The sequence below is a fragment of the Phoca vitulina genome, unplaced genomic scaffold, assembly GCF_004348235.1.
Source record: "Phoca vitulina isolate PV1807 unplaced genomic scaffold, GSC_HSeal_1.0 scaffold31, whole genome shotgun sequence".
NCBI lineage: Eukaryota > Metazoa > Chordata > Mammalia > Carnivora > Phocidae > Phoca > Phoca vitulina.
Genome location: NW_022589734.1, coordinates 5580041 through 5597538, shown reverse-complemented (window position 1 = coordinate 5597538; position 17498 = coordinate 5580041).

The following is a 17498-nucleotide window of genomic DNA, read 5'->3' as shown; positions in this document are numbered from 1 at the left end:
ATAGCCAGAACAATCTCGAAAGAGAAGCCCAAAGTTGGATGGCTTATGTTAATCTAAATTCAAGCCCGACTCTAATGGCTAAAATGAAAACTAGAGTAAATGTTGATGAAGATACACAACACCTGGGACTCTCGTGCTCTGCGGGCTGAGTGTGGAAAATGTCACAATCACTCTGGAAAACTGGCGGTTCCTACCTCAGCAATTCTCCTCCTAGGGATTTACCCAAGAGAAACCAGAACACAGGTCCACAGAAAGCTTTATACAAGAATGTTCATAGCAGCTTTATCACCATCGCCAGAAAAATGCATCAGCCCCGCTACCCATCAACAGGAAAGTGGATTAACAAAATCCGGTATATTCACACCACGGACTGCCGCTCCCAATGAAAAAGCACTGCTACTGACTGACGCAACAACGTGGACGAATCCAAAAACCATCATGCCGCAAAGGACACGAGATGCCATGGGATCTGTCCTCTATGATTCTACTTGTAGGAAGCCCCAGAAGAAGCAAAACCAACCTGTGGGTCAGTGGCCACCTGTGGCTGGGGTGGGGGCCACAGTGGGGTGGCGCAGCGAGGGGGGGAGGAGGGGATGGGGGCACAAGGAAACTGAAGTGAAAATGCTCTATCTTTAGCAAGACAGTAGTGGTACAGGTGTACACGTCTGTTAAAATCCATCGAGCTGTACATTTACGCCTTTATTGTATGGGAGTCATACCTCACTGAACAAACTTAACAGGAAAAAACTTAGGCGGCTCTCAGCCTGGGATGAGTCAGGGAATGAAGAGATGCTTCTGGCAGATAACATCTGAAACTGCTGCTGGGCTCTCCTCCTCACAGGCAGAGCTCCCCGCCCTGCACAGAGCCCACGAGTTCCTACAGCAGCCTAATCCCAAGGCTGGCAGTGTCGGGTCTGAACAGAAGCACTAACAACATGTGACTAGATATATATATAAAGAACCACCATCAAATAAAACTGACAAGCTATGAGAAGTACGAATTAAGAGGCTATTAATCTCATTGCAGAGAAAGCCCCTTTAAATCAGTAAGGTCAGCACTGTGATAGAGCAGGTGCAGAACTGTGAGTAAGCAATTCGCGTAAGAAAATACAAACGGCAATAAGCCTAGGACGACGTTTAACCTCACCAAAGTAAGAGGTCACTTTGTCAGGCTCACAAGGGTGTGAAGAAGCTACCTGCTTAACTGCTGAGGGGGTGCATGCATTATTCTATGGAGGGCAACTGAACAATGAACATCAAGAGGGGTTTAAAACAACCTTACTCTATACGTGAGAATTTAGCTAAGGAATAAACTCAAGGAAGTAACTTGAAGAAATGCTCACGGGCACACAAAGGGGAGCAGATGAGATGCAATCTGCAGGCTGTGGAGTCTGTGACCACACCCCCTGGAGAAGGTACCTTCTCTTTTTTTTTTTTTTTTTTTAAGATTTTATTTATTTGACAGAGACACAGCGAGAGAGGGAACACAAGCAGGGGGAGTGGGAGAGGGAGAGAAGCAGGCTTCCTGCCAAGCAGTGAGCCGGACGCGGGGCTCGATCCCAGGACTCCGGGATCATGACCTGAGCCGAAGGCAGACGCTTAACGACTGAGCCACCCAGGCGCCCCGAGAAGGTACCTTCTCAATGGCTTCAACTAGGTTCTCAAAGCCCTGCAGGCACACTGAATCTCAGCTCTGAATTCTTTCAGTAATGACTGGTAGAATCCTGTTATGAGGCCTTCATCAATTTATTCTTGAGGTAGGTGACAGAATTAAGGTATAGGAATTTTCAGTGGCCATGTTTTCCAAAGGGTTAAATAGTAAGTTAATTTTCTAACGAAAAACAAAGGAGAAATGCATGATTTAGGTTATTAGCAAATGTGGATTTCCACCTGCCCCATGAAAAATGCACAGAAGAGTATCATCACTATCCACAGCTTCCCCCTCCCATAAGAACACCAGATACTTGAGCAACGTAATGCCTCTCGGTGTACACACACATATATGTATGTGTGGATACCATATATACTCTCTTCTTCCTCAATGTGAGATTCAGAATTCTATCTGCATACAGAGTAAAGGGACTCCTTTTACTAGAAGTGGCAACACTCACCATATCTTATGGTGACTTCTTATGTGACTTACGCAAGTAAAAATGGATTAAAATTTTTTTTAAAGGTTAAGCCATTTAGAAATCTTACCAATAAGTCACATTTCTGGTGTTTTGTTCTGAATAAGAGTAGGATGGTATCTGGTACAAATAAAACCACTTGCTTCTTGCATACTTGACAAACAAATCACAAATTGAATCAAATCTATATGTGTGTATTGTATAAACAAGGGTGAATCAGAACTTTTCCTGCACAGCTGCTACAACTGAAAAACTATGAAAACATATTCGTAACAACTGTATTATTCTTCAGATACCTCAAAATAGTATAAAGCATTTGTTGTTTTCACTGACAACACAAACCAAAACTGCTAAAGAGGGAGCTTGAAGAAATAATAAAGAAATTTCTGTTCTGAATCAGAATGTTTGCTGCTATGCTTTACTGTCTGGCTTTATTAAATGAAGAGAGACAAAGATGAAACTGTTCAGGAACTGAAAATAGATAAACCAAGATTTCTGAGGTTGGGAGTCCGGTCCTATTTCCATAACAAAACAGCAAAGTTAGAAACTACAATGCTACAGGCAAGCCTCCACATATTTCAAATTATAAAAACCTTGCCAAAGTGTGCACTTTTAAACCTTAAATGCTCTATCAAAAAGCCAAACTTAAATGCCAAGACATGCCAAAATTAAATACGTTTGGAATATACCAGGCACACAGTAAAAGTAACATCTGTGACAGATTTCACTGATGCAGTTTGATGAAAATCTTTCTCATAAATTACAAGCTGACGCATCAAGAGGGTACCTTTGTGTTGAAAACCTCCTAAGTCCTCTGCTAACAGGAATGAGTACATCCACCACAGGAATAAAACCCATTCTGGGATGAAATGCAGCAAAACTGTTCTATAGTCCACGAAAGACTATTAAAACTACACAAGAATACTCTTGCACACACATACTCAGACCAATGAAAAACAAATAAAGCATTTAGGAACCAGAATATAATTGCTCTGGCCAAAACCCCAAATCTCAACTCCTGCACAGAGATCCCAGGTGCTGTTATGGAAGTCATATTCCAACTCCACAATGTAGGCTCCTAGCAGCATCTGTCATAATGCCAATGAGGAATTCAGGGTCAGTGCGGGAAGGTAATGGGAACCTTGGTTTCTTCCATTAGCATGAACGTTAGAGACAGCATGAATGTTAGAGACAGCATGAACCAGACTGGGGTATCGAGTACTTTTTGTGAGAAAGTACCCCTTTATATTTCTTCCAAAGCCCATCTAGGTGATACTATTTAAGGGGAGAAGCAACATGGGCAAATGTAATTTTTACACAAGCTACAAACTATCATGGAAGTGGTAGTCAATATTTGCAGATTCTAAGTCTGACAAACTAGCTTTGAGATTTGCCAAATAAGAGATTCAGATCTCGAGACCATGACAATCTGGCTGGAGGCCCCTGAACCAGATGGATTCTAAAATCCAGTTCCACTAATCACAGTCAATCCCATCAATGCCACCAATACATATGGAGACCCTACATCAGGCTGTTTCTTTTACTGAGGATACAGGAGGAAACAAAAACAGTTTTCTCTCTATTATCTTACATTCAAGTGAAAAAGTCAGACTAAATAGATATGGAATATATTACATATATATATAAGCGCTAAGAAGAGAAAGCCACAGCAAGAGGACAGGGTAATGGCAGAGAGGTTGCTCAGGAGGAGGTGAGCCACTGCAGTGTGAGTGATGAACAGCAAGAAGGCCAGGGAGGCTCAAGTGGAGGTAACAAGGGACGAATGAAGACTAGGTCAAGAAGGCTAGAGTTGGGAGTGGAGGGTGCGGAGGGGGTTACTTAGTGCCTTGTAGCCATTATATATTTGGAGTTTGCTCTCAGTAAGATGGAAGCCATGGAAAGGTTTTGGGCAGAAGAATGGTATCTATTTTACATTTCAGAATCATGACTCCAGCAACTCTGTGGAATTAGGAAGAACAGCTGGTAGGTACTGTGATAGCCCCAGTGAGAGGCGGTGTGACGTGGACGAGGTGATACGGTACAGCTGGATTTGGAGTCTATTTGAGATTTCCTTCTATGGACTGAATGCAAGATATGAAACAACACGAAGAGTGAAGGCCAACCAAGATATCTGGCCTGAGTAAACGAAAATGGAGAGCTGACATTTACTGGGAGTGAGAAGACAGAAGTTCATTTTAAAGACATTCAGAGGAGATGTGGAATAGGCCACTTGATTCAGATATTTGGAATGCACACTAAAGAAAGAAATCGCTCCACATGCCCCACATACAGTGGACACTCGAGAGAACTAGCACAGAGTCAAACCTGGGGCAGCCCTGAAAGCTGTCTGAACTGTGAATGTACGCCCAAACCAAACATAAATCTAATGCAGAGGGTGGAAGCCTTATGGGCTTGAGGTATCCAGACCAAAACTTGGCTCACAGATAAACTATGCAGACAGAGGACTGACCCCTAGAAAGTCTGGCCAAAAAATAAAGATAAGAACTGGGAAGGAGACAGCTGAGCAGAGAAATCAGTGGCCACACAATGTAGGGTTGATAAGATTGTTCAGATTACATCCAAGCAAGTGGCTTAAAACCACACACACACACACACAAAACCAAAATGACAAAAAATTCCCAGAAAAAAAATTAAAACCCTGAAACAAATGTAAAACACCAGAAAAGTATGAGTCACACTCAGGTAAAAACTGCCAAAGGAAACCGTCTCTCAGTTTACCCATAATTTGGATTTAGCAGAAAAATACTTAAAGTTGATTAAAATACATTTAAAAAGTTGGAAAAAAACCATGTTTAAAGAAAACATGATGAAAATGACTCAAATAGGAAATAAAGAAATAGACAATCAAATAAAACAAAGATTCTACAGTTGAAAAACACAACTGAAATGAAAAATTCATTAGCAGATTTGAGATGGGAGAAGAATGAAAGATCAAACAGACTTTATCCAAACTGAAGAAGAGAGAGAAAAAAGGATGAAAGAAAAAGAGACAAAGAGAGAGATGGTGCACAAAAATATTTTTAAAATAATGGCTGAAAACATTCTGAATACGATGGAAAGCAATTATTTAGAGAGTCAAGCTCAACAAAGCCCAATTAATATATTATATCTCCAAAGAGCTCCTTAATTGATTATCAGCGGATGCTAAAGACAGAAAAAAAATCTTGAAACCAGTTGGAAAAATAACAAGGAAAATAACAAGTTAACATGTATAGGGGTATAATAATACAATTAATGGTTGGCTTTTCATCAGAAACAATGGAAAGCAGAAAACAGGGGAATGACATATTCAAAGCACCATAAGGAAACCAAGAATTCTATATCCAGCTAAATTATCTTCCAAAAATGAAGGCAAAATAAAGAGATTCCCCAATAAATGATACTGAGAAAATCCACTGCTGTCAGAACTGCCTGAAAAAAATACTCAGAAAGTCTTACAGGTTAAAAGGAAGAAGACTCTAGACAGAAATGCAAAACCAGGAAAAGAAAGGAAGAGCACTGGAAATAGTAAGTACGTGGGTAAATATAAAAGACTGGTTAAAAATTGTTTCTTTACTCAATTTCTTTAAATGAAAGAAGACTGTATAAAGCAAAAATTATAGCACTATACCCACCTAACAAATTAGATACAATTATATATGACTGTAACAGCACAAGGGCGGGGGGAATGGAGATATACTGGAGTACAGGTGATATGTTGATTGGAATTCAGGCCGTATTAAACTGAAGTAGATTGTGGTTAATTAAAATACATATTATAATCCTTAGAACAATCATCAAGAAAATAATCCAAAGACATAGTTTTAAAAATCGTAGAAATTAATATGGTACGGGCAAAAAAAGAGTTTAACATAAGAGAAGACAGGAAAGGAGAAACAAAAACAAAACAATGAGATGAACAGAAAACAACTAGCAGATTGATAAATTAAATCCAGCCAAATCAATAATTACATGAAATGTGAAAGAATTAGACACTCCCAACAAAGAGCAGAGGTTGTCAGAGACCAGATTTTTTTTTAAAAAAGCAACTATATACTATCTATAAGAGATTCATTTTAGATTCAAAGAAAAAACAGCTTACAAGTAAAAGGGTAGAAAAAGATATACCATGCCTACAGTAACCATATGAGAGTGACTGTATTCATATTGGACAAAACAGACTTTTAGCTGAGAAATATTACTAGAGACTAAAAGGAACATTTTATAATGATAAAAAGGTCAATATTTCAGAAAGATGTAACAATGAATGTATGTGTATATCTGAAAGTCTTGAAACAGATGAAGCAAAATGGATATAAATGAACGGAAAAATAGACAATTCTACATTGACAGAGATTTTAATATCCAACTACCAATAACTGATAGAATGAAACAGAAAATCAGCAATGATCTAGAAAACTTGAATGCTATCAACCAGTGCTGTATGACATTTACAGAAAACTCCATCCAGGAACAAAAGGATACACATTCTTTCCAAGTGCACACAAAACATTTACCACAACAGACCATGTTTGAGGCCACATAACAAGTTTTAATAAATTGGAAAGGATTCAAGACATACAAAGAGATCCTTACTGAAGACACATAATAGTCAAACTATTGAAAGCTAAAGACAGAAAAATCTTGTTCACAGGCCACAAGGGATTAAACTAGAAATCAGCAATTTTGGAAATTCTCCAAACCTGGACATCAAACAACACACTTCTAAAAATAGGTCAAAGAAAAAAGTACAGGGAAATCAAAGTATTTGGAATTGAAAGAAAATGGGAAACGTATAAAAACTTATGGGATACAGCTGATGTAGTGCTTATAGGAAATTTTATAGCTTTAAACACCTATTCAGAAAAGTTAATAAAGTAAAAAAAAAAGAAAAATCAATAATCTAAGATTTCTACCTTGGGAAACAAGAACAGAAGAGAAAATTAAGCCCAAGGCAAGCACAAGGTAGTAAATAATAAAGATCTGAGCAGAAATCAATGCAACAGCAAAAACAAGAACAAGCCAGAAAAATCAATGAAACCAAAAGTTGGTTCTTCAAACAGATCAACAAAACTGATAAACCTTTAACTAGACTAACCAAAAAAAGAAGAAAGAGAACACAAATAAGTAATATCAGAAATGAAAGAGGGGGCATCACTATCTACCTGGCAGAAATTAATAAAGGACTACAAAGGAAATACTGGGTATTATGAACAACGCTGCCAACAAAGTAGGAAACTTAGATGAAATAGAGAAATTCCAGGAAAATATAAATGATCACAACTGACTCCAGAAGAAAGAGAAAATCTGTATAGATTAACAAGTAAGTAAGTAGACGTAGTAATTTAAAGTCTTCCCACAAAGAAAAGTACAAGCTCAGATGGCTTCACTTATGAATTGCACAAAATGTTTAAAAAAAGAAAAAAAATCCTATAAAAATACTGTCCAAAAATAGGAAAGACCACTTCCCAACTCATTCTATGAGGCCAGTATTACTCAATAGTAAAGCCAAACAAAGACATCATAAAAACAAAACAAAAAGCACCCCCTAGACAACAGTATTTCTTATAAGCATAAACACAAAAATCCCAAACCAAATTCACCAACATATAAATAGGATTGTACATCATGTCCATGCAAAATTTATCTGCCAAATGCAAGGTAGGTCAGTTCCAATCTGAAAATCAACTAATGCAATACACCATACTAATGGAATATAGAACAAAAGCCACATGATCATCTTAATGGCCACAGATAAAGCATTTGACAAAAAAAGACTTATGACTAAACTCTCCACAAAGCAGAAGTAGAAGGGAAATTTTTTAACTTGATAAGGAAGCCTACAAAAACCCAGCTAATACCACACTTAATGTGGAAGGCTGAAGACATTCCCCTAAATATCCCAGGAACTAAAAGCAAGATTTTCATTCTCAGCACTCCTATCGTCCACCACACCGTAGGCTCTACATAGCACAAAAGAAGCAAACACATACAGACTGGAAAGAAGTAAATAAAAGCATCTCTAATTTTTGCAGATGGTATGATTGTGCAGGAAAAAACTAAGAAATCTACAAAATAACTATGAGAACTAATAAATGAGTTTAGCAAGGCTGAAGGATATAAGACCAATATATAAAAATCAACTGTATTTCTATATGCTAGCAATGGACAATCCAAAAATGAAAATAAGCATTCCCATTCAAAATATCAAAAAGAATAAAATACTTAGAAATCAACTTATGAAAGTTCACGAATTTTACACTGAAACCTTCAAAACATTACTGAGAGAAATAAAAAATGGGGCCTATGGGAACTGGACAGATCTGTAAAGTGATGGGTCCTACCGTGCCCAGTGGAAAAGAGACAACCAGTACTCTGGGTGCATCTTCAAAGAGTGGAAGCTGGGAGAGGGAAGGGTTTAAGGTTGAGGATTGCGGTGATATGGAAGAATTTAAAATACTTCTTATGCAAATACAATGTGGTATGGGGTCATGATGTTGCTGAAATCTGTGACTAGTCACTAACTGCAAAGCTGCTCATTCTGGGGAAGCAGGCCACCGTGCTTTGTGTCTTTGAAACACTGCTTCAGACTCCGATTTCTGTTCCCTTCTTGTGGACCAGGTACACAGCTAACACGCCAGAGAAGAACACCACTCTCAAGCAGCACTAAGAGTTGGTTAGTGAAGATGAGATTGTGAAGATAGTGAGAAGCGAATATTAGCATTAACCATACAAGTTTGGCAGTAAAAGTGGAGAACAGCACCATTTGATTTTAGAAAACCCGTAGGTCAACACAGGCTCAGGACTTGTCCATGCATCAACCTTAAGTTTTCTCTTCCAGGTGAATTTATCTGATTTTGCCTTATTATTTTGCTCACCTGCAGGACCAAAGCCAACCACATGCTAAGACTGGCCCTTGCTCGAGTAAGAAGCACAGACAATACAGTCTGAATGGGACCAAAAGAAAGTCTGTGTATTTTCATTTTTGCTTATGTCCAGGAGCAGTTCCTGGCTGTGGAATCCTGCTTTACCATTAGCGACCCCTTAGCTCTGGTACTGGTGACGTAGTGGTGTGACATTACAGCTGCAAACAGATTTATACTCCCAGCGCTTGCCCTTCAATAATGTGATAAAAGTCTGTACATCATTAGGAGTACTTCTTACCAGCTAGACTACCCTTGCTTCATTTCACGGCAATGTTTTCTCTGGCCTCCCAAAAAGTAGTATTTCAATCATACAGAAGAATGGGGGGGGGGGAGGGTATGTATTATCTATTATTCTGACTGCCCTAATCTAGCTGATCAACCCTAACATTCTGCCATATCTGATATAGGATTTTTTTTTTTTTAAAGTAGTATGATACAGTTGAAACCCACTGAGCATCCCTCTGTGACTTCATCTCCCATCCACTCCTCAGAGGGAAGTAACCACTATTTCAAATCCGATGTTTATCATTCTCATACATTTTTGAAGAAGTGTATTACTTGTGTGTGCATTATTTTGCATAGTTTCAAACTCTATACACTTTATAATCTTCATCAGTTTTTGAAATTAATCCATATTCATACATGTAGATCTAACTCATTCATTTTCAAGGCTGCATAGTATTCCACAGTATGAATAATTAACTCGGCTACATACCCATTCTCATGTGCATTTGAGTTGCTTTCAATTTTTCTCTCTATAAACAATGTAACGAGTACCCTTGTTAATAATTGTTTATGCACATGACTATTCTCCTAAAGAAAAATTATTAAATCAGATGGTAGAAGCACTTTCAAGTCAATTAGGTATTATCAAATTGTTGCCTGAAGTGGTTGGTCATCCATTAATACTCCAAATCAACACAGTTTCCTCACCCTCACCAGCAAACCACTATTTTAAAATCTGACTGGTATAGAATGCTAACTTGTTTTAATTTGCACTTCCCCAATAACTGGTGAGGACAGAATTCTTATAAAACTTTATTTTCTATTCTGGTTTCCTTTTCTGTGAAGCCCTGTTCACATATTTTGCACATTCTGTGGATTATCTTTTTCAATTTGTTTATGGTGGCCTTTATGAGATTTTTGTTATTGTTTTACTTTGACTAAATTCAGTTGTTTCTTTATAGTTTTTGGTTGGTTCTGATGTCTTGCTTAAAAAATTCATTCCCTTCCCTAAGGTCATAAAGGTAGTCTTTAATACACATAGAAATGGCTTCTGTACAGTGTGAGACAGGAAATCTAACTTTGTTTCTTTCTCACAAGTTTCTACATGAGTCACTTTTATGTTCTATTTGCTTCCAACACCAATATCATATTGTCTAAATGGCCTATTATAATAAGCATTTTGTTCATTAAGTCATTCTACCTTGTTCTATTTGAAAACTATCTTGGCTATTCCTGGCACAATGCTCTCCCATATAAATTACAAGATCAACTAGTATCACACAATGATAACCCAAAAAAGGGGGTGGGTGGGAGAAGGCAGCAAAAAACAAGAATAAAACACCTGACTTTGGGATTTTCATAAAAATGATTCAAAATTCATAGATTTATTTGGGAGAACTGGACATTACAGTAACAAGACTTCCCATCCACAAGCATGGAACTTCTCCATTTATTTGGTTCTCTTTAATTTCCTCCAATAAAGCTTTATAATTCTCTCCATAAAGATCTTGCATATTTTAAGTTTGTGGTTATAGTGTTGATGTTATTGTAAATCTTTCAAAATTATATATTCAAATTGGTACTCTGATACAGGTACACAGTTCATTATCTGTTTATGTCTACCCTTACTGAACTCCTAAGTTCTAAAAATCTATCGTTTCTATGCAATCATATTTGTGCATAAGTTTAGCTTTGTTTCTTGCTTTCCAGGGCTTCTACCTTCATTTGTTCCCAATTTTAAAAATTAAGATACTTCCAACATTCTATTATTACTATGTTTACAGTAAGGTTGGGTAGCTAATCTTTATCACTAATTTCCTAAGAGCTTTTATCAAGAAAGGGTGGTAGATTTTTAAAAAAGTGTTTAACCTATTGAGATGCTGTTATGTTAATTGAGATTACATTAAATTTTCAAGTGTTGAACCATCTTCGCATTCCTGAAATACATTCAATTTGGTCCCGATCTTTCCTTAATATACTGCTAAATTTTTAAATTCATACTTTAGAAAATTCTGTGTCTGTGTTCATAGCTATGATAACACCTGAATCTCCCAGTCAACCTTAACATTACTATGAGTGGGACGATCAGACATCATGTGCCTCCTGATATAATACAATAGGAAGGACACAGTACCATCTCTTAAGTATTCTTGCCAACGTGATTTACTCAAATCTAACAAGCCTCTAAATCTAGTAATTATCAGTTTGTAGTAAATATAGGGAGGTGGAAAAGAAGTTAAATGATCCAACAAGGATACAATCTACAAGACCAAACTTGGGAAATTCTACAAGATAAATGACCTGGTCCCTTCAATAAATGAGTAGGATGAGGGAAAAAGAGACAGGGAAAATTGAAAAATATTTAAGAGCCATGTCAACCAAATGCAAAGTAGAGTCATAATCTGAATTCTAATTCTAATTCTAACCAACTATAAATATGGCATTTTAAAGTCAATCTTTAGTCAATATTGTTGGTACAGTAACAGTATTATAATTATGTTCTTAAATCCTATAGATTAAGAGATATTTACTGAAGTATTTATGAAAGAAATGACAAATCCTGGATTTCCTTTAAAAGATCCCAGAAATGACAAATGAAGCTAACCAAAAAGGTATATACGTGAGGAATTATAGACAAAACATGAATGGCAAAATATTCTAATCGTTGACTGCAGGTCTGTTTGCCTTTGGTAGGTAACACAGCTTCAAAATATGCAGAGGAAGACAAATCTGACGTAATCTCACATCTGCGGTCAGGGGAAATTGTTAAGTGACCTTCCCCGCCGCCCCCATAAGTAACTAGTCGATCAAGCAGAGAGAAATTGGAAAGGTTACAAGATTTGCATACTGGAGTTTTGTTTGAGCTAGTGAACCCTGCCTTTAGTAAGTAGGTATGTTCTTTTAAAATATGAGACCTATTCTTGTATGACGAATGATGGATGACGGGTTCACGAGAGCTTCTTATACTGTGATACAATTTGAAACTTCTCATAATAAACAGTTTAAAATGGAAAGAAAAAACCAGACCAGAAGATCAATCCAGTCTCTTTTCTCTGGAGATATCTAAACAAAATGTAGAGACTCCATTCCCTTGAATTTTTGGTTGAACACATCAGTGAGCTCCCTGGGCCTGGTATCAGGATAAGGTGGGAGGGGTACAAATGGTTGCGACTGAATTTCTTTAATGGTTTCCTACTCTTCCTGAGTCCAGTTCAAGTTACAGATTTTCTAGGAAATTACAAAGCATTAGCTTCTCACACTTGTTGGCACACAACTTGTCTGTAGTTTTCCATATTAAAAACACCTGTAGACGTAACCGCCTGCTCATTCCTACTCCTGTTTGTTCATTTTTCTCATCCTTTATAAATTCTGTCACATGTCATGTCTTCAAAGGACTAACTTTTGGACTGGTATCCTTGTTTGGGGTTAGTTTCTATTCTTATTTTTATCATCCCTTTTTCTTTGACTTTTATTCTGCTGTTCTTTAACTCAGAAGTTGGGCACTTCACTCAATTCCATTTTTTTTTTTTTAAGATTTTATTTATTTATTTGACAGAGAGAGACACAGCGAGAGAAGGAACACAAGCGGGGGAGTGGGAGAAGGAGAAGCTGGCTTCCCGCGAAGCAGGGAGCCCAATGCAGGGCTCGATCCCAGGACCCTAGGATCATGACATGAGCCGAAGGCAGATGCTTAACTGACTGAGCCACCCAGGCGCCTCTCAATTCCAAAATTTTTGATCACCATTTATTTCTAGGTGTTCTCTTAATTCCACTGTGATTTCTTCACTGACCTGTAGGTTATTTAGACAATTTTTAAATTTTCGAAAAGCACAAAATTAGAAATGTAGTTTCTAATTTAATCAATGTTTCTAATTTAAATTATAATAAACTACTTAATAAATTCTGAGACCACATGGTATGATGTAATTTGGCACTGGTTCCTATTTGCAGCTTTGTGGCTTATTATGTAGGCAGCTTTTGAATATGTCTCTTGTATTTTAAAAGAATGTATCTACTTACTAAAGGCAGAGTTCAACCAAAACTCTAGTATGCAAATCTTCTAACCTTCCTAATTTCTCTCTGCTCAATCTACTAGTAATTTACGGAAGAGTCACTTAATTCGCACTGACTGTAGATCTAAAATTACATGTCTTCCATATTTTGAAGCTCTATTACCAAAGGCAAGCAAGTTTAAAATTACTATAACTTCACGGAGAATTGCTCTTTTTATCACTGTTATACAATGACCCTTCTATGTTTGTCCCTTTATTGCCTTAAAGCTATATTTTCCAACCTGACAAGCTCTGACTTTTAACAGAGACGATCCTTTTTTATTTATTGTGATTACACATATATTTGTATTTATAGTTACTTTGACCATGTCATTCTATTTGCCCTTGCTTTTCCTATCATTCTTTCCCCCTTCTTTCCTACATTCTGTATATTTTTTAGTAGTTACCCTTAAAGCTTGAACACGCTTATCTGTTTTATTAAAATTTAAAGTTACTTCCTCCCTCCTAAGTAATAAAAGGGCAGAAGACAGCATTAGTTCTGATCACCTATCTTCTTTCTCACTGCTATAAATTTTAGTTGTATCTAACTTATTACGACCTAATTTATCAACATAACTTACTGTTTTAAACAACTAAGGTGTGTTTGCCTGTTATTCCCAATTTCTTTCCTCACTGATCATTTATATTTCATGCTTTTCTGGGTGCAATAACTTCTTTTTGAAGAATAACTTTTGATGATCCTCTTAGTGAAAATCTACCAGTGGTAAAACTTCCAGGACTTGTTCGTTTGAAAGCGTCCATTCCATTTGGCTTCTTGAATGATAGTTTGCGTAGCAAAGCAGGGCAGGTTGGCAGCTCCGTTCTCAGCTCCAGCCTCTGGCTTCACTGACTGCTTGCTGTGTCTGTGCTCAGTGCCCCGGCTGGTCCTTCTGAGGCCATCTTTCCCCGTGCATTCTCTGTTTTTTTTCAAGATCTCCTCCTCTGCCTTTCATCTTCTGCAGTTTACTCTGTCAGAGTCTGGGCTCAATTTCGATTGGGCTTTAGTGCTTCAATCTGAGGACTTTAAAAGTATATAATAATAAGGGACACCTGGGTGGCTCAGTCCGTTAAGTGTCTGACTCTTGATTTCAGCTCAGGTCATGATCTCAGGGTCCTAGGATCGAGCCCTGCACTGGGCTCCCCACTTGGCACAGAGTCTGCTTGAGGATTGTCTCTCTCCCTCTGCTCATGCTCTCTAAAATAAATAAATAAATCTTCAAAAAAATCAGTAATGATATCTTCTTGGACATTATCTCTTCCAACTTTTCCAGTATTACTTCTCCAGTCCCTCAGTTCACTTTTCTGAAAAACGTATTTGACTTAAGTTGGACCTTCTCTGGCGTGAGACAAGGCCTTGGGGGGCCTGCATGAGGCAAGGAAGTAAGATCTGAGTTTATCCCAACACAGAAACATTAAAAACCAATTCAGTTTGAGATTGGCTTCTGTGTTAAATATTTGTTTCACAGACCTATAAATACTTGCAAAGTATATTGTTTTCCTAATTTAGATGTTTGTGACACAAAATGGCTTTCTGGGAACAACATAACCTTATGCTTATAAGAAGTATCATTTTGCACCAGGAAAGGGTTGCATTGAAGCTAGATCATTTGTAGAAGAATGCCACTAAATGTAAATATCAAGCAATACCTAATAGCTGCTCATTCCTTTGGGAGAATCATCCTTTATGAGCATAAAATTGACTTTTTCTAATCCAAAAAGCATAAGGAATCACCTCTTTTTTCTATTTTTGCCATGAAGTAGGGAAAGATGTTTTTATTAAAAGCAGTCTATCTAAAAGATGTCTCACTCAGACCAACAGACACTGACTAGCTGAGAAGAACTGCTGGGTCTACAGCACCAAGTTAAACCAGAGTTGCCATAGATAATCTAAAAAATTACCATCAGGGAATTTCTCTTTGAAGCCAAGAATGATAAATGATCTAGGAATTATAAACTAAGGATGAGCGAATTAGGTTAACAGTCCTGATCCAAAAACTTAAGTCTACTGAGCACAAATGCCTGATAGTACATATTCACATGTATTAACTGGACTGCCCCCCAAAGCAGAAAACTTTGAGATCTTTATTTATCAGATCACATTTACAGCTATAAGCTGACTTAGTTACATGAAACAATGCTTTGATAGAATACTTATTATTATTATACTGTGCATTTTAAGTTTATATGGACAGAGTAAACATAATTAGGGTAAGTCGTCACCAGATGGATCTTGTTCATGTCTTATTCATGGTCTTACAGCCGACTTTATAAGCTTAAACCCAAATCAGAGTAAGCTCACCCCTCCACACACGCGTCCCAAACAAGAACACACACACTTAACATTTCTTTCAAAGCTAGTATGCAGAGACTACACCAGGAAATCAGATGTAATTGCGGGGAAGGGGGACTTTTTACTTCCCACCATATAGTTGTTTTTTTTTTAATTGAAGGATAATTAACATACAGTGTTATATCACCTTACTGTGTTTTGTTTAACCTGAGATATTAAAACAACAACACAGACCAGGCACAGACTCAGACCTGCTTGGTAACCAACCCAAGGAGGGCTACCCAGCACTCTGACAGTTCTTTTGTCTCTGGTTCTTAAGAGTTCCCTTACTTTCTGTTTATTACCAGGGCTATGGAAAGCTTGTTGTGATTTAATAGGGAATATATACTAAAGTGTTCGTTGCTGGATTTTAAGAGATGGTCAAGTTAACTTAACCAGATTCATGCACCTGTAACCCAGGTGCTTAAAGGTTTGTTGAGTGGAGGGATAAAATTGCTCGGGGACAGAAACACATCAGGGAGCCACGCTGCACTGAGCACAGAGAGACAGATCTCCAACAGCACATGGCAACAAACCTAACTCAAAAGAACAGTTTTCAAGGGCACCCAGAAGCATACCTTTCCTTTCTACTCTTTTTAGAGAGCAGTTTCATAAAATCAAAATACCTTCAACATAATGTAGTAATAGCTTTATTAATGGAAATATATCCTTAGACATATTACACAGAGTGTGAACTATGTCTGAAGATGTAGGTTTCCATTTCTTATCCTACAAGCTTCCTCTTATTACTGGAGAAAGAGGGGAGTCATGATGTACTGGCCCTCTTGGTCCTCAAAGGAATCAGATGCAGGAAAGTGGAGCTCAAATGTGGCCAGGGCCCGGACAGCAGCCCCAGCTCTGTTACACGCGTGACTGCAAACACCACTAGGGATGGGTGACACACCAAGCTCCAGGAAGGAGTTCTGAGGTCACCTCCTCTCTAGCACCCGCCTGGCCCTGAGACAACTACAACCCCGTTTGCACCTTAGTGCCCTTCAGGCCTGGGTGAACGTCCTGGAGGATGCTAATCAAAGCACTGTAGAAGCCATTGATATACATAACTAGAAAGAACACATATATTCTTCCATAACATTTTGCTCATAGCACTACATTTTTCATTGACATTTATAGGTCTTAACTGTTTTGTATTTTTAGGTCCTCTGTGTCAGAAAAATAAGTAACTGCTGTTAATGAATTAATCCCACTCTCTATACCATTCTAATTATCGGCAAGAAGCTCCTAACCACCCATATGCTAACACCTGTAGGTTACAATATCATGAGCCCTTAACGTAAGCTCCTACCTAGTAGGTGGGGGGACAGAGAGGGAGGGAGGGAGGGAGAATGTGGTTGTAAGCGTGGCAATAACAACCATATGCATTAGATATGTGTCATAAAACTTGAAAGCTATAGTTCAAAAGAAAAAACAGGAAGTATAAACTTGTTATTAAGATTCTTATTAATTTTGTGTCTACAAAAGTCATAGTATCAGTCTAGCCCCGACACAGCCATTTAGGACCTTACTTTGCTCCCTGCAGTCAGAGCGTAAGATGCTAAGAGGACAAGCAAAGCGTCAGGAGAGGTGATGCTAGTGGACAGATACCCTTTTGTTCAGCGAACACCGAACTTAAATTTTGAAAAGCGCTCTATAAATGGGGACACCTAAAAAAACCAAAACGATCTCCTAAATAAGGCAGAGAGTCCCTGAAAATGCAAGTTTTCAGAACTAGCACTAATCAAAGTAATCTAATCATCTAATAAAATCCATAATAAAAAGGTCCTTTCATGTAACAGGCACAGAAAAGACAGCCACCATGAAATCAAGCCTCCCTTACAGC